We start from the raw sequence: 6000 nt of genomic DNA, 5'->3' as shown, positions 1-6000 counted from the left end.
ATCGGATTACTATCGTCTTGTTAAACGGTCACTTGATCTCCCGACCCAACGGGATTCCACTTGGGCCTTCAACAAAGGAAAATGTATAAATCGGTGAGATTTCGTATTGGACATTGAAGGAGAAAGAAAGGCTTCGGAACTATCGAATACGAACAAAGTTTGTGTATAGTTTGTATTATAATGTACAGTGAAATTTGAAAACAAACGATCCATGAATTGAATATTTTATATATACGTGTAATCAGCTCATCAGACCAGCATGTTTTATATTAAAATATGTAAATATGGGATGATCGAGTTTGCATCTAAGATATATTTATTAAATCATTACGTTATACCATGTATATAACTGCTTGTATATTGTCATTTTTTTTTTAGTTGATAAGGAAGTACTGCACATATTCAATAGTATTAATATCCCTTGTTTACACTAAAAATATAATAATAATATAATAACATCGAAATGGATTTTGTGAAATAATAAATTTATGCGAAACATGCATCATATACTATATATATCGCTGATAAGAATATCCCTCAAGTACGGCTGACGATAATTCTGGACAAATTAAGCTTTCCTCAATAACTTGAACCTGAAAATAAAAATTATGCCGATGAAGTGAGTGTTCATTCTAAACTATAGCTTGGATAGGTTTACCCTTTGGTCCTGACTGTCCGCAGCGAAGTCGATACAGGAAAAGTACGAAATTCCAAAAGACACATATGAAATATACTTACTTATTTCCTGAAACAATTACTGCGGAAAAAAAATTCACCTCAACTTTCGCTCGCCAGCTTGCGACAAAAATAGTTTCTTTAATTTCCATCCATGTGGCGCCAGATTACAAACTGCGTAAAAATCTTGAATGATATGCAATTAAAATTGTTGACTGATCCAGGGGATGCGTATAACAAAGCGTGCAACTCCACCAAATCGCTGAAAAACATTTATACGGAAAAAAAAGAAATAACATAGAAACAGCAGCAGGCATACGTATTTTGTTCATTTTATTATTTCCAAATCTTGCTTAGAACCTGAAGAAATTCTTTCACAATCTAATAATTAATAGGTAATTAAGTTTAACATTAACGCCTGACAATGATGAAGTAAAGATTACAGATAAGCTATCCTTGCCCAGTCATACTTATGATATGCATGTTTATATTTACCTATATTTGACTTTACGGGCATATAAATAAAATCTTATTGCTTAATATTTTATACTATTTATATAATTACATATGATGATATGTTTTTGTAGTCCCAATGATTAATATGCACGTTTGTGCAATGCCTCATGCGAGACATGTATGGACGGATTGATCCAGGTATATAAATTTGATATTTCGAAAATCGAACGAATCCGCATCTTACCGACATTTTCACAGTACTAGAATATAAATATGTTAGCATTTTATTACACGCTTCAAGAATCATGCTCTTTAACGAGGTGCAAAATATAAATGATTAACACAGATTGCCGGTGTTAAGCTTTCGAAATAATCTCAGTTGATTGAACTGAATAATAATTACATAACCACCGTCTTGGTTCGCTGTAAGACCTCGATTTTCAAAAATATCAATTATATCCGGCAGTATTTGACGAGGCCTCAGATTGTCATTATTATACTGTCCTCTATTTCTCGCTAATTACAGCTATACAATAGTTATAGTGTTATTTTGAAAAGAGCAGAGAGGAATAACTCAAGCCTCGTCAGTACTGTAATTATTAAATCAGAGTTACTCCGATACTACGATAAAGTTGTTTTAAATATCACAATAACCTCACACGAAAAGCTGTACTACATCATCTACAAATCCTTATTATTTAAATTAGTTTAACAAATACGAATTACAAAGTAAATATATGTACCTATACATACTGCATATATGTATACATATGATAATGTAATATTTTCAGACTACAAGTGACTATTGAAATAACGTTATTGAATAATGTTTTTTTTTTTCTTTCGTCAACGATGCAAACCTTAAAAGGCAAATTGATTACCGTTACATTCTATCGTTATTGTTATTTTTTCATATTAATTAATAATATTATTATTACCATTACTATTGATATTGATACCATCATCATCATCATCATCATTATTATTATTATTATTTATTCATTCATTCATTTATTTATTTATTTATTTATCGTATATTAATTTGCGATGTATTCGAACTTCAATGACCGTAAGAGTAGTTGAATGAACGTACGATAATAATATTGAAAGCAATGACAAATTTAAATAATCTATATCGTATTATGAGAAGGTGTGTGTGTGTGTGTGTGTGTGTGTGTGTGTGTGTGTCTGTGTGTCTGTGAGTTCGCGCAGAACACACAAGCCCACTTTGCCATTGCCTATATTACAATTACAGTGTAACAACACCAATTGTCCAACAGGAGAATTACTATCATTTTTTAAATATTATTCTATGTTTTATTTTTTTCGATTTATGATTCATCCAATTATATATTCAATTTTATTCCTCATCTTCACTTTTATGCTATAGTGATAATAATGCATTTTTTTTTCTTTCTTTCTACGTCTTGTAACATAGCAAAGCCCCGCTACATTACAAGTAATGTTACAGAATTTATAATCGAAAATGAATGAAAAACAGAGCGTACCTTGATTAAAGTTTACTTTCGCTATTATATAATTTATTTATAATACATTTCAATCACTGTTAATTCGTTACTATTAAGTCTTATTGGCATAGGTTTTAACTTCTGCTATTTAAATTTCTGTCCGTTTATTTATAGCTGGGTTTAATTGTGAATCTGAGAGATTAGATCGAGTTTATGGTCTTTGGACAAATTCGTATCGCATGAAGTAGTAAATACATGTGCCTAACGTTGAAATTGCCTAGTTTGATGTTGCACGCCAAATTTGACGACATTTTTTGGACTTGGGGCGTCGAAAGGGAGCCCGAATTTTTTTGACAGCCAATATGTTGGACGCTCAAGCTAACGCAAGCCTCGACCGTTATTATAACAAGCATTTTCAAACTTTAGATAAATTCACGTAATAAACTCGATAGAATGAAGGCAAGATGGAAGGATTTTTTAATAATGGCGCAACGGAACGTTTTTTTGTTTTTCACAGATCACTGTCAAATGTGTTTGTATATAAATGTATCACGTATAAAATTCGTTCTATATAGGATATTTTTGTATAAAGCATCATCTACACTGTATAGTAATTTGACTTTTCAGACATTATTGCGATTTACATGATAAAATGATAAAGAACAATTGTCTGAAAACAACATTTTTATCCGATTTCATTTGATGCAATTAATTGTCGCCCTTCCTTTTCACCTCTTTTCCGTACTCGGATGATAAACGCGGCCGCGTCATAAATTGTAATATCTTTTACAGAGTACGCAGTTATAATTTAAAACTCTTAATTATATCTGATTAAGAATTCTCGTTCGATAATTTCATAAAGGCAAATCCTACGTCGTGATGAAAGGGCCAGCTGAACTTTCCACACGAAAAATATACACAAGGTACCCAAAGAAGAATTTTTAGAAAATCTTGAAGATGTGTAATTATGCAAAGCCAGATCTCGCAAAGTTTACGTCAGATTACTTTAGCAGCTTTCTCGTTACAAAATATATAGGTATGTATGTATAAGACTCACAATTAGAAATTTTCGCACCGCTAACTTTCAATGTCTGTAAATCTTAATCCTAAACAAACTTACGGGACTTTAATGCGATGGAGTATAACTTTCAATTGTTTCTGTAACGCGTTACAACTTTATCACCAAAATATGATTCATGCATTATTCGTTTAGCGTCGTAGCTTCAATTTTTAAGGTATGTATTCTTTTCGTTATTTCCTAGGAGTTATCGCACTGACAAACATCAAGTTACCTTTTACAATCATAGAGATAACGAATAAGAAATGCACAATTTCAATATGCATTAGTATCGCCCGAGCAAATTGATTACTATTCGAAAGCATTCGAGTAACATCTGCAGTCCAACCTGACTGAGACCCCTTGTTTAATGTAAATTCATACATTGTTTTCATTCAACCGTACATATAGGTATATATAGCGAGCTATAACGTAATTTGTATAACTATATTCTAAATTGATTAATTAGTCGTTTACTTGTACCAATATTATTACTATTACTATCCTTCCGATATCAACATCATTACTACACTATCTTTACTGTTGTTATTAATATTACCATTATCATTTTCATTACTGTTGTTGTTTTTATTATTATTTTTATTATTATTATTGTTATTATTTATTTTTTTATTGAAATTACACTATTATTGATATTCGTGTACGAAAAAAAAATACTTGACAAATTTCGTTCACGTAATGAACTGGGACTTTCTACGAAGATGTCGTATTTATTAATTAATTGAATGAATATTCATGATAAGTGAATCACAGAAATTGATTCAGCTTACAATTAGACAAACTTGACATTGACTAGAATTTTGAAAGATAAGCTCGTCACTTCGCAGACCACCGGGTAATAATTATCGAAACGATTGTATAATAACTGGGAAACAAATTTACGGTGTACATTGTAAAATAAAATTTGGCACACATCCGGCTGTGTGTGTTTGTTTATTGTTCGTTTTTTTTTTTTTTTTTTTTTTTATTTAATGCGATACCTGCATCCGCGTAATTACTATGGATATTTGCATGCAATCAGTAAAATATGGTAAATACGACATCTTCCTGAGTGTACCGGCAAGCGAGTCATTTCAAACCGTCTATATTCGTATTGTATAAGTTTTTATTTTCAATTCTGATCATTTAGAGATTCAAGTCCACAGTATCGTTATTCGCCACTGAGTTTATTTTTGCTATCGATACAGTATCGTCGAATATATTAGCGCGGGACGTTCGCGAGAGAAATAAGATTAACGAAAAAATTACCAACATTTGCAGGAATGTCAAGTCACTTAATATTTTCAACTCATTATACGTTGTACACATAATAGTAAGCGGTGAGTGAAAAACGGTTGTGTAGAATTGACACATTTTCCGTGTGAAAGAGAACGTTTTTTCGGCATTTTTCAACGTCACAGCCCCTTGTGAAAAAGGAATGTAAAATAAATTAAATAAGTAACTTAATAACAAGGTAATACGTACGCATAGCGTGAATATATTACGTAGCACGATAAAACGACTGGTTTTTTTTTTTTTCTTTTCTTATTCTCTTAGTGTCAATATATTATAATTTTTTAACTAACGTTTTTTTCGTATATTATCAGCGCATTTGATAATATCGCATTCTGGTGTGCACGGATCTTTGGCTCACATCTGATATTCCGTTTCTTATTATACTTTCTATCAACTCTCGAGTGTTGTACGTGAGGTCTCTGAACTGGTATGAAAAAAAGTGAAGCAAGATCAAACGTAAAACGGGAAAAGAATAAATCAATAAATAAGTCGAACGAAACCAGCGATTCTATTATCTCCGATACCGCATTCTGTTTTTTTTTCTTTTTTCTTTCCTTACCTTCGCAGAAAGAATTTTTCAAACAGGCGCAAAAATTTGACAAATTATACGTAATTAATGACATACGTAACAAGATCGATTATCGATTGTGACGCCTTTATGCGCAATTTATTGGCGCCGAGGCCAAGTTAATATACATATTGTACCCTGATCGACCGCCTCTGACTTTCGGACAACTCGTTCGCATATTACACTACAACAATATTAAAAAACCGTCGAAGTATGTTTTGAGTAAAATTTGCATAACTTGCGAATCACCGTCTGCAAGAATTGTCATGAATACACCGCCTATCTTTCTGCTCACCGTACATCCGGATGAACGATTTTTTTTTTCATCGTTCACGACACAACCGTTTAACGACGCTCGTGAGATTGCGGGGATCACTTTTTTCCCTCCTTTTTTTTTGAAATTTCGTTCAGTACCGAAAGTAATAACGGAAATTGTCCAGCAACACGCGGTCCTCGTAATTGTGCAATCAAACGTCGAG

Source organism: Neodiprion fabricii, chromosome 6, assembly GCF_021155785.1.
Source record: "Neodiprion fabricii isolate iyNeoFabr1 chromosome 6, iyNeoFabr1.1, whole genome shotgun sequence".
Lineage (NCBI taxonomy): Eukaryota > Metazoa > Arthropoda > Insecta > Hymenoptera > Diprionidae > Neodiprion > Neodiprion fabricii.
The sequence above is the reverse complement of the archived record's forward strand: the minus strand, read 5'-3'. Positions refer to the sequence as shown.